The sequence below is a fragment of the Athene cunicularia genome, assembly GCF_003259725.1.
Source record: "Athene cunicularia isolate RWA chromosome 4 unlocalized genomic scaffold, athCun1 chr4_part2, whole genome shotgun sequence".
NCBI lineage: Eukaryota > Metazoa > Chordata > Aves > Strigiformes > Strigidae > Athene > Athene cunicularia.
The window spans coordinates 25,989,939-26,003,186 of NW_020799099.1; the positions used below are offsets into that span (position 1 = coordinate 25,989,939).

General features: G+C 39.7%; 1 protein-coding gene across 2 annotated transcripts in view; it reads left to right on the forward strand.

Annotated features, from left to right (window-relative positions):
* The first annotated feature begins 2,986 nt into the window (after positions 1–2,986).
* NPY2R (neuropeptide Y receptor Y2) overlaps positions 2,987–13,248 on the forward strand; it is a 14,928-nt gene continuing 4,666 nt past the window's right edge. The window contains exons 1-3 of one of the 2 annotated variants that reach the window (XM_026848031.1): positions 2,987–3,043; positions 4,366–4,447; positions 5,312–5,379. The gene's annotated coding sequence lies outside the window, so the exon portion shown is untranslated. Of the gene's footprint in view, positions 3,044–3,098; positions 3,164–4,365; positions 4,448–5,311; positions 5,380–13,248 lie in introns of those variants that run through there. The other variant, XM_026848030.1, reaches the window with a different exon arrangement.

Genomic DNA, 13,248 nt, shown 5'->3' on the forward strand with positions numbered 1-13,248 from the left:
GTGTTCCATTTCTTTTTCCTGTGTGTGGCTACAGCACACCAAGCTAAATGAAGTCTGATGCAAGAAAGAGTAAATTAAAAGCAGTACAAGAATAGCTGATTTTGGTTCTTACTATTGCTGTTATATATAGGGACATACAGATTGTAAATTATATGCAGGGTAAATTGCCATCCATTAATTCAAATGCCAGATAACCAGTCTGTGAGAATTTTTTTTCCTCCCTTGATTAGCTGTTTGCTCTCCTACTCTCCAGGGAGGGGGAAAAAAAAAATAAAATAAATAGACACCCCGTTTCAACCTTTTGCTCAAATATAGCACGTTTCCAGGGGACGTGATTTGCCATTCTTCTCTCTGCATTGAGACACAGCAAATGGATATCAAAACTGCAACCTGATAATTGTCTTGAGATGTTGTGATACCTGATGAATATAAATAAGTAGCCACAAGCATGCCTTGGAACAGCTAGCAATATATAAAACAAATATTTTGTCAGGTTTTTCTGCAACATAAAATCACCTTCTGCTGAGGGGTGGTGGATAGTTCCTCAGCATTTTCAGCCTTTTCTCTGCACTGGGAGAAGGAATGATGAGAAATAGTGAAAAGAGAAGAAGCACTCTGCTGTGCGGGGTGTTTAGAAGAAGAAGGACAGAAAAACAAGTGCAGCAGAAAAGATTGAGTAAGGAGAAGGTACGCTGGTAGATTCTTATGAAATCTTCAAAGTGAGAGGGAGTCTCTGCCGAAAGGGATGATTTGGCAGTGGGGGTTATACAGCCTTCAGAACTTCTGGTCCTTCTTTAATTATTTACACCCAGCTTCTGACACCTTTATCAGAAAAACTTAATTCTTGAGAACAATTATTTGCTCATCATGTAAAGCACAGCAGTCACACCATCAGAAAACCTGGGAACAACACTCAGCTGTATAAATTGGACTCATCCAGAAATTTTAATGACAGTAGCAGAACTAAGTCCTAAACATACTTTCATTAAAAATAAAATATGTTTTGTGCCTGCGTAACTCATTCTCTTTGCTCAACACACTTCCTATTTGACCAGATTTGCATCACTTTTAAATTTTATAGATTTATACAAAAGATCCACATCTATTTAACACTGTTTGTCCACCTCCTTTCATTTTTGTAGATCCCCATATTTTCTCTAACTCCACTGAAAAAAATGACACGGTCAAAACAAAAACAAAAAAATCCTTGCCACTGATAATCACCACACAGTTTTTTCAGTAGAGAAATATCCTGCACCATTTACTGCCTACTGAGATGCAATCAAAATTAAATGGGTGGAAATAACTCTGAAGTGTCAGCTTTAAGTTCTAGCAAAGGAGCGCAGAGTCTTATTTTCATGACAACACAGAATATGGCCTTTTGGGTCAAACTAATAATCCATTTAATCTCCAACAGTGGCAATAGGAAATGTTTGGGGACAACTCATGACCCTGCTTGTCTGCAGTCTATCCCCCTCATATTCCTCCAGCACATGCCACCGCACTGAGGATGCCAGCAAGCACGTTCCTGCCTCTTCCTTTCAGTACCTCTTTAAGGAATTTGTCTGCTTTTGACTTTTTTTTAACTTGCTGGTACTGTGGCTCTCCACAGCCTCCTGTTGAACGTAGAGCAGGTGGTGACCTGCAGTATTAAAAAAAGGACTTTCTCCCAGGTTTTAAGGTACTCTCCATCTAGTTTCAGCTAGTGCCCATAGCACACCACAGGACTTGGCAAATAACAATTCTGTATTTGCTTTACTCAGTGCCTTCATGATTTTATAAACCTTGACCATACCCCATTCAGCCTGGGGGAGGTATAAGATTATGAAAAGTCTCAGCCTTTTCTGATTCCCTGTAAAGGCAGCTGCTTCCTCCTTTTAATCATCTTAGTTGCTTTTCTCTGTATTATCTCTAATTTCCCTATGTCCTTCTTATAATATGGAAATAGGATTGTACACAGCGTTTAAGATGTGGATGCATCAAGGTGTTATATTTTTGGTTTGTTCGTACCATCTTTTCTGAGAATGCCCAAAATTTTGTTGGCATTTTTAGCTGCTGGTACATTTGAGCAGATGAGTTTAGAAACCACCAGGTCTCTTTGCTGAGCTTCAGCTGCCAGTTTTCAGTTCAGCACTGTGTAAGCACAGCTTAGCTTATTCTCTGTAGATGCACTATATATCTATGCAGGAACTCATCTGCCACTTTTTACTGCGCTCAGAGCTCTGTGTGTGTGTGATTTGCTGTGCCCCTTCCTTCTGTAGGTCATTGATTAAGATCTTAAATAAAACTCATTCCCTAACAGACTACTGCTTATTCTTCCTCAACCTGAAAAGTGACAATGAATCCCTTCACCCCTACCCTGTAGACAGCTTTCAATTCACATAAGCATCAGTCCCATGGCAACTTCTTTTCTTCAGTAGCGTTCTGCTAGGCATCTTGTCAGGGGTTTGTCAAAAACCCAAACAAAATATATCTTTGATATATTGATAACTTGTACAACTTCACAAAACTAGGGAGACAGAATTTCCTTACAGGATTTACTTAAGTCCAGTGAAGGCCACCATCTGTATACAGAAGTGGTAGTAAATCCTACACTAATCCAAGTGTTGGCTGCCAAAAGCTGTTTCTGAACAGTTGGGAAGGTGAGAGAGGTGGCTCCTTTCTATACAGAGTCGACCCCTTTGCATGCTACCTAGGGTGAAAAAGCTTAAGACCAAAACAGCCTGAGGGAAGGGATGCTACAGAATCTGCAATAAACCAAACCAGATCTACTTTGGATAGACCAAACCAAAGTCCAGTGCCTGCAGAAGCCTTCTCAGTGTGGAAACGTTCTCCACTACAGGCTTCAGGCTAGCTGGCTAGTAAGGAGCTCCAAATTTGAACAACAGCCACGAGATCAATGTCACAGTTTCCAAAGCAGCATGTAAGTTTGGGGTGGATAACTCTGTCCCCCGCCTCCAAATATCTGCAAAGCAGAAGACATAAAGGCTTGTTCAGCAAATCTTCCGGACTGGCCCCTCTGGAACCATTTCTGCAATCCCAGGTAATGGATCCTCATATATTTAGTTTCACTGGTCTCTTTTTGACTGGTTTTCTGTGGGAGAGGAGGCCATCCATTGAAAGCAGAGAGCAAGGTGGCTGCAGGCTGTTGTCAGACATGAAGGTGAGTCTATATCTTCACGCTTTTCCCCCAGACTGAGCACCTTTTGTAAACTGTGGAGCTTGCAGTGAAACACTGCTTAATACTGAAGCCAAGTCCTCTTTCCTTAAAATAAATATGGGTAGCAGAACCCAAGCCCTAATATTAAATTGGCTTTTCTTGTACCACCATCCTAATACTTGCTAAAGAATAACACATGTATATGGTATAAACTTTGGGGAAAAAATTGTGGATTAGATCTGGAATCAATTAACAGTTCACCAGTGTAGGACTGGCAGATTTATCTGTGCAGCATCAGAAGTTTGTGGGCCAAGCTCACCTGGGATTAAAAATATGGTAATAACCTAAAGTCTGCTGTATGTGAAGCTTCCACAAACCTCATTTTTAAGTTTGCACCTCTTTTCTTCCCTTCATTTTATTTTTCTTCACTTTATTTTACTTTATTTTCCCTTGCCCTGCTTTTATTTATTAATTTCATGATATATTAAAGGTTTTACTAACATGAACCCTCTTCAGTGGGTTCAGTAAATGGCTATCTTCCACAGAAAGGCACAATGCAGATTCTTGTTCTATTTATATCTATAAATTAACAATTATATTTGACATGGGCATTATTTTAAAATAATGTTTGATATTACAGGACACTATATCCCTGCAATCATATTTATAAATGTGTGATGTAGCATTACTGCACTGTTCTATCATGTTTACCAGGAAAAAGTCATAGAAGTGAGTGTGTCATCTATATTAAACATACATTTTTCTTAACCAGAAGTGGTCTTTCTGTTATGCTGAATAAAAGTTCACAAAGAAGCATAGCCAACAAAGGGAATATTTTTCACTAACAAATATCAGTGCTTTATTACAGTATTGCAGTAGTAAAACTATTGTAGACAGAGTTCAGGTCGGTAGCTCCTGGAGGCAGCCTAGAGCAACTGGCTTCACTATCTAGATGGCCTGTTCTGCCCTATACAAACCTGGTATCAATTTTACCTCAGTTTTCAGTGGGAACAGAATAAAAACTTTCAGTTTCATGTTCTTAGGAGCTGAGGTTTGCTTACTAGCTCTCGACATTTCAAGGAGCAAGCTTTAAGGCCTTACGCTTCCAGGCAGAAGGTACTCAGATGACTCAAAAAGATCAAGTAAATGGTTTGCAAGAGAGACTCGGGGGTTTTTTTACACTGCTGCTTTTTCTGTAATTTTAGAGCTTATGACCAAAGCTGGCCTGAAAATATTACACAGAAGTTCCCACCAGCAGCTCTCACTTATTCTTGGACTTGTGCAGAGGTCAGGTAGATTCATGCTTATTTTTAACCTAGCAATACTTTCTCTTTTTTTTTTTTTTTTTTTTTTGACTTGTATTTATAAGATCTGAGGGAATGAAGTAAGCTATTGAAGTAAATATACTCTGGGGAAAAGCAACCCCTTGATATACAGAACTGACTGGGGTTTTTTGACATGGGGATGTTTGTTCTGCTCAGCCGCTGAATGGTCAGAAATAACACTTACTGGAGAAACTATGAAGTGCAAACCTTTGCCAGAGTATAAATAGTTTAAAACTGTGAGGTTAGGATTTTCAGCTGTGGCTGAGAAGACAGATACCCAATTCCCATTAGGTTTAAGGGAAAGATAATTTCCTTCAGAAACCTGTTAGTAGGTTAAGGTGTAACGGTCATACTGATACTTAGCTACATGGTATAAAATAAACTATTCTCAACTGTTTGGATTAAAAAATGTTATTTTGTGCAATGTCTGCCTTTTGTCTCTGACAAGGAAAATCGATTAAACAATTGATTTTTTCATAAGTATGATTTCTTTAAAATATCATAAGGTGGTAGAAAATCTAACAAAAACTACCCAAGAATTTATCTTAATTGCTAATGATTGCTGTTAATGATATTCACTATTTTCCCACTAAGTAGGCCAGATATATTTGCACTATAAATAACAGGACTGTCTGTAATGCTAAAAACAATGCAAAACTACATGGCAATTTGTCTTTGCTGAGGAGACAAACGAGGTGGTAAAGAAGTAATGTGCCAGATTTTGCTCTCAGATTTTGTAGTGAGGCAAAGGTAAAGACGAAGAAGATCTCCCTTCTTCTCACACACAGACATCAACATAATTTTCTTCCTTTCTGATGGTGAACAGAATTTGCTGTTAGAAGAGAGAAGAGTGCATCTGATATACCCAGGAAGGGAGATCAATAAGAGAAACAGGTATGTACAGAAGCTTGTGGGCAAGATGATGTTGGGAAGGAGGTGCTGGGAATGAAACAAGTTAGAAATGTATGGGAGTGTCCTGACGGGCAGGAATCAATGCTGGAGGAAAGCTAGAATCATGGAGAAGATTTTGTAATAAAGGGGAAGGGTGAATTGGTGATAGCCATATGCTGCATTTTTTGTACATAATAGAAAAGCCAGGCTGAGACATTATGTGTGGAGATATACAGAACCAGAGCAGTCTCTGGTTATTCAACAAAACTCTGTTGCAGAATCTATAAAGAAATCTGCTTTTCCTGAATCTCATAGTCTGTTGATAGGAATGTGTGGCATTAACATCATGTAATGGTAGATGTATCTAAACCTGCCATCTGTTAACTAAAGAATTAGAGAGATGTGCAAAAGTATAAGATTGTCAACATGACAAAAACTTATATGGAGGTTAGTATGGGTTTACAGATGAAATTAAGCGATTTTTTTTTCCCATGTTTGACAATTTAGGTCTTGTCATATAGATATTTTGTTCTGGTACACAGTAAATGATATTTAGGAGAAGGGAGTCTATATCAGGAACTTTTTTTGGGAGAGCTGCTTTGTCCAGTTTCCCCATGCAGATAAGACCCCACAGTCTGCACATAACAAGGAGAATATTGCACAGAGATTCTGTAAGGACAAATTTGATCTGCAAAGCATTAAGGTTGAAATCCCATAAAATTTATGTACCTGAAATCGATGGACACTAGGTATTTAAATGTCTCTCAGGGTTTGGGGAACAGCTACTCTTATACTGGATTCCAGTCCAGATACTGATGGTGCGAAAATTTACTCACACATTACCATGATACCAGGAGCAACTTTCACTGAAGTTTAGGTACCCACAGTGTGCAAAGAACTAGCTGCTGAGGTTCCCACTATAGTCAGAGAAGGTCTTGTAAACAGCTGATGGTGTTTAGGGTACAGTTTATCTGAACAAACCCAAGTTTCTCTTTTAGGAGGGGATGGGTCAAGTTTTAAACCCCCCCTGTTAGAGTAAGTAGCTCTTTCCTGACTACAAGGAAGCCTAGGACAACCAGCTCAGATGCAAACACCTCTGCCATAGACAGCCACACACAGGCTCTGGAGATTCTTTCACATTTCTATGGGGGGGTTGTATATCTCTTACCATTCCCCAGGATGCTGAGATGATCGTTCTGCAACTTGCAGGGCAGGGAGGTGGCATGAAGAGCAGCTGAACCTTCCCAGCTCCAACCTGCAAAAGCAGCACTGCAGGAAGAGCTTCTTGCTGAAGGAAGGCTGTGCCAGTCGAACGTGCTGGGTGAAGGGATTAGATCTTCAGGGAATGGTTGAAGAATTTCACTGGAGCATGAAGGAAGCTTTCAGCTGATCTGGAAAAGCGGGAGCTGACACATTCCTTTGTGTCGAAGCTGGGCGGTATGGATAAGCTGTGTGCACAGATGGTGCTCTGGCTGCTGATCTTGTAGCTGTGTTCAGTCACAGAACAGTTAGCCATCTAAACATGCCAAACCCCTACCCACTTTTTTCCCAAGCTTCTTCCCATCCCCTCTCCTAAAATACTCCTAGCAATTAAAATGCCATCAATCTCTGCAAAATGTGGGTGTGAATCATGGGCAATTACAAAGGAAAATGAAGAGTTCATGTAGAAAACTGCCAGTTCAATTCTGAAGTGGGAGGCAGACTGTATAAAATCATCATCAGAGTACTTTTTCAACCTTGTGAAGCTAGGCTGACAAGCTGAACTTGTTCACAAACAGGGCCATCAGTCAGAAATGGGACAGTAAATTTTCACTATACTAGTAAATGTGGCACCTGTAACGGAAAATATCCTGTAGGTGTTTCATCAGGGAAGGAGATGGAGCAGATGAAATCTTTAAACATCTCTGGATGTTAGTGTATGAGTCATATGATTACAGTTCAAGAAGAGGACTGTAAGGTTTGCTACATTTAACCTAGAACAGATGTCCCTCAGAAGTTCTGAAACTGTGACAGAATGCACAAAAGAAACAGTAAGTACCTAATTTTTAAAATGACTTGAAGTGATAACAGGTATGGAAAGTATTTCTTTTTCACTTCTTCATCAACTGAAGTAATTTCTCAAAGGACAAAAACCACTTACAAATGAAATCCATTAATTTAAAGCCACATATTGCTACTGAATGGCATTGTTCCATAAAATGCCACATAGAGGTACAGAATGACTCTGGATGAAGCCAGTGAGTGGTTTAGCACAGTTTGCAAAGTCTGTGTAAATGTGAAGAAATGAACTGAAATAACGTGCTGAAAACTTAGGAGAATTAATTCACTTTCAACAACATATAGGAAAGATACTCACTTGGCTCTTAGCAATTGTGTCTCTGTCCCATGAACTGCAAGTGAAAAAACCATTTTGCTATGTCAAATGACATTGTTGCATAAATTACTGGAAAATATTTTTAATTGCATCTTATATTTAAGCTCAATACAAACATGATGTGTTTTACATGGCATTACATATCAGACAGCATTTTGCTGTACATTATCAGAAAGGCTGTCTTCATGGACGCCTTTACAGAACAACGTAATTTAATTTGTGATAGGTGACCCTATTCGTATTGCTTCTTCCAAGCATGTCTTCAGGACCTAGATACCAACCATACCAACAATCATCTGCATCTTAATATAAGCTGTCTGAGCAAAAGATGACACATATCCTTGAGCTTAAGAGCAACCTGAGAATGTCTTTTTCTCATGAAAACAGTATGAAACTGTAACCAAAAAAAAAAAATCATACGGATATTTTTAAAAAATAAGATCAGTAAAATGTATTTCTGAGTAATGCATAATCAGCTGCATGATCTGTGAACTGTCTACTAGGAGAAGAGACCGTATGTAAATGTTATGATCAGTTTTCTGCATTGTAAGAAAGGTCATTTGGTGAGGGGGAACACATACGACAAAGGTTTTCATCTTTCCAGCTTAGTTCTGTTTGTCCCCAAACTTCAATACTTCCACAGGTTTCATCAGCATGTTGAAAACTGAGCTTGAAGACCAGCCAATACATTTTTTTGAACACACATAACTTTTTGAAATTTTTACAAGAGTAATTTTTAGGCAAAGCAAAGGGTGAGTGGTATTGCATTTGTAACAGTTGAGGATTTCCAGAATTAGAAATAACTGATGTACAAGCAAGCATACAGCAAGTAGATAGAGTTGACTCAGTTTTGGAAACCATTTGGAGATATATTGCTTTCTCAGCTACCAGAACCTGAGGACTGAAGTGTGTCTGATATTCAAGTTCTAAGCAATATATGAGAGTCCATTTTCTATGATGAATGCTCTAAAAATAAACAGATTATGCTTGCCTTAGGAACATCTAAAAACTCTTTAGAAATGTCAACAACTGGTTGTATACCAAACTTTCAATACCTTAATGATGTGTCATCTTCCACATTACATTTTGGAGTTTACAGAAATGTCTGTATTTAAAAAGAAATGGAAATAAGGAAAAATAGGATTTCCTGATCTTCAAGGGAAAACTACCTAAAATGTGAGCAACAAAAAATACAGTAAAATTATTTATTCCTCATATTTTCAAATCCAATTAAATGTTTGGTCAGCATATTTGAATTCCAGATGACAGAAAATAGATCTTAATAAAGGTTGAGTAGTCTAGTGATGAAAAGACCATGGAAAACCCTGTGAAGAAATGACAAATTCTATATTCTCTTCAGAGAAAGGATATCATGTTGGTAAAGAAAATGAATGAGAAGGAAAAATACATACTGAGAATATAAAGAAATACCAAGTATTTACTCATTGCATAAGCATTGACAATATGAAGCAATGACCTTAAAGAAAAATAATGTGACTAGTTACTTGAAAGACTGTAGCATAGTTGTGTAAACACAAGCAGTCATGTTGGTGTTAAATGGGCAACTTCAAACGTGTCATTTCTTGGGTGAGCTACCTGTCTTTACAGGTTTAACGTTCTTTGAATGACACACGTGTATGGCAATGTCCTAGATGCTTTGAGAAGATCATGTTTGAAATACAGTGCTTGGATCTGCAGCCTTGTCTCATGTGGAAATGGTGCCGAACTCTGTCACAGTCTGTGAGCAAACAGGCAACTGAATTGAGCCTTTGGTGGTATTACTTTTTGAACTAGATGAGCTAAACAGACTGTTTAACAAGCGCTGGCTGTGAAATACTTCTGTTAGTAACTTGGAGTTAGTGCTTACACGTACCTACCAATTTCTCACGTTCCCCACTGGTGTGTATTTATCCCCTTAGTCATCTAAGGCGGATTGGTAACACTTGTTTATGCATACAGCTATTTCTTATTACTGCATTTGAAAAAGAGAGATAGGTAGAATTTAACCAGTGAGACTGAATCTAAACCAAAAGGGAATGAGAACAAATGACAGTTTATAAATGTATTCCAAAATGTTTGCAGATGCATATAAATAGAAACTTAATTCTTTAGCTACTTAAACACTTTTGTTCTGGCCTTTTAAGCAAGAAAGATCTTGGTCCTCTGTAATTTTATACTATATTATCTTTGTGTTGGCACCATATAAAATATTCAAGACAAATATTCTCTCTCAAGGTCATGTTTTCAAGTATTATCGTTTTAATTTTCCATTTCATTTTTAAAGGACTGTCTGTGTTACATAGAGCACACCATTCCCCAAAACCTGTCTCACTCCAGGAAAATCTGCATGATTAAGGACTGGCAGAGTTTGGCACAAGTGAGTGGCATGCAGCACAGCACTACTTTTAAAGGTCGCTGCTCAAGGAGCAGTGGTTTCTTTTAAATTCACTCCTTACAGTAAATGAAATGAAGAGAACATTGTCTGGGGACAGGGGATGGGAGAGCTGCTGTCTCTTCTGCCTTGCTGATATTCATCAAGACTTATTTGCTGCTCTGGCAAATCTGATGTTGGACAATTTATGAACAAAGGCTGGCAACTCTTTCCTAGTTCTATGATTGAAATAAAAGTCATTACTGCTTCAGGTCTGAGCACTATGTGCAGACCTTTCTTTTTCTCCCAAGAATTGGTAAATGTCTGAGGAGCTGGCAGAAATGCTTATTATTCCCTTTGAAAAAACTATGTTGGACAGAATTTGACAAGACAATTTTCTAACTGTAAAGAGAGTTAAACAGATACTAGCAGAGGTAAACTATGTATATCAAATTTCTTGCACCCTGCCATACCTCCATAAATGTGATTTACAGCAGAAACAACATATGCCCAACACATTTTTTTTCAAGTTAAGCTAGATTGTCTGTATTTTACCTTAGTAGATATACATATTCACAGCAAAAGCTCATTTCTAGGCTTGCCTTAAATAGGAAGCTAGGATTTAAAGTTCATGTAGCTCATTTATTTAGTGCAAGCCAATTTACACAGTCTAGCTTACAGTCTGTATCAAGACACGGAGTGTAGCCAGCAGGCTGAGAAGCACCTATTCCTCTCTATTCACCAGTTGTGAGACCACATCTGGAGTACTGGGTCCATTTTGGGGCTCTTAGTGCTAGAAAGACATCGACAGACTAGAGGAAGTCCAACAAAGGGCCACCAAGATTGATTGGGGCTAGACCACATAATGTTCAAAGTGAGGCTGATGGAACTGAGTTTGTTCAGCCTTAAAGCCAAGGCTAAAGAGAAATATAACTGTTGTCCACAACTACTAGGAGGAGTACAGGGCTAGGACAAGAGGCATGTAATACAAGCTGGAACATGGGAAACTCTGATTAGGTACAAGGAAAATTTTGTCTTACTGTGAGGGTTAGGGTTAATCCTGGGATCGGCTGCCCAGTGAGTGCGGTATCTCTCATTTTGGAGATACTCAAAACTCTCCTGGACATAGCCTGGTGTAACCTGCTGCATCTAGACCTGCTTTAAGCATGACGTTGGACTAGAAGACCTCTGGATGTTCCATCCAACATATATGGTTCTGTGATTCAATGGCCCATGTCTTGCCATGGTTTATGGGATGGAAGGTTAAGTGCGCACAGCAAGTACCCACAGTTGCTTTGGAGGTGGTTACTGAACAGCACATTTCATATTGAACATCCTGTTTCCTACTTGACTCTTTCTGGCCTTGGTGTTTTCATGGGCTTTTGGTTCAAGCTGGCTTTTATGGGGGCCCTTCACTGCCTCTCTTTTATGACCAATAAAAACTGCTGTTGTTTATCGGAAATGCATTTCCATCAAGCATTTCAGTTGTGCCTGAACACAGAATCCCCTTGTAAGAAGAAATAACACGTTCTCTCCCTTGCATGGGAAGTAAGTCCTTGTTGGCTTAACAGCTTCTAGGAACTTACACGTCTTCTTGAGTATCTCTAGGAGTTTGGAAGTGAAAATAAGGAACAGCTCTTCCTTAGCTAAGGGATCCTGAGCTAGACAGATTGTAAAGATTTGTAGCATTTCACTACACTCTCCAAGACATTAGAAGCAGCAAAAAGATATGCTAAGCTAGAAAGACTGTGTGGAGTAGAGCACAACAGCAACAGCCCTGAGATGAGTGAAAAACCTCTGTTGACTATTTGTAAGAGAAGGAAAGGGAAGAACTGCAGGCCCCTACAGCCATATATTATACAAGTGCTCCAATTACTAAAACTGATGGCATGCATTTATGTCTGCTGGTAGACCAAAACCAACCAAACAAAAAAATCCAATCCTACAATTAAATTGATTTGGGAAATGAAATAAAGGGGGGTAGGAGAATTGAAACTCCTGGCTCTTTATTTAGTCATCAAAGAAATCTATCTTGCAACAAGCTAGGAGCATTCCATTATCAGTCTCAGAAGTACTGAAGGACTAAGAGCAAGGCCCTTTGAAAAGAGATAGCCTGAATTTGTGAAGAACTAAGGCTGTTCTCACAACATGTTTTGAATTCCAAAACCAACTGTAAATTGCTGAAGTGCTGAACTTACTCCTTGATGCTCCTCTGAGTATCCTCTCCTCTGTCCTCTGATAAGAGTGTAACGTTGAGCTATAACCAAAGCAAGAAGCATTACCTTTGACAAAGGAAAAGGTTACCGATCCTAGAAACTACCTGAAATAGTAATGCAAATTGGCCTCAGTGACAGAAGGTAAAGGAGCATTGCTCTTCTGGATAGCAGCTTCTGTAGGCTTTGGGATGAGAACTGTCCAAGCATCACTGCTGTATTCACAGAGTAACTAAAGACTCCTGGTTCCTGTTCTTGGGAGGCACAGCTAGGGCTGAAGCACCGTTCCGTGAATCGGGCCCTCCAGCTGTGCACTGCGAAGAGACACTCCCTTGAACCTCCCAAGTTATGCCTACGAGAGAGGCACCGGGCACACAGCAAAATGCTCATTAGAACCTGCTGATGGATTTAACGAAGCTAGAGCCTACCAGAAGGGCAGCAATGTTGGCCCGAGCTAGTCCTCAGTTAAATTGGCTGGCAGGCGAGCTTTTTTGAAAGGTTACTGAATATGGAACTAAATTAATACAGCAGCTGTTGTCTTTACCTTTGCAGCCTTGTAAATAAATATTCAATCTTTTATTTTGCTCTTGACGGAATATGTAAATGCTTTATTCATCCTTACACCTGCTGTGGCAATGTCCACATCTTCTTACGAGGAAGAGCAAATCTGTGCAAGCTGGGGTGCCTGTACCCAAGGATTTCAGGAGCGGTTTGGGGCAGGGGCCCCCCCTTCACGCCGCTCCAGAAGGCGGTCTGGAGGCCGGGAAAACTAGGAAGCAGCTCAGCGTGAGGCGCGGACATCAGCCCGGACCCGCCACTATCTCCCTTCCTCCAACCCCTTTTTTTTCCATGGTGGCAGCGCTACGGCTGTTGCCTCCGGAGTGGGACGCGGCCGACACGTCAGGGACTGTCTC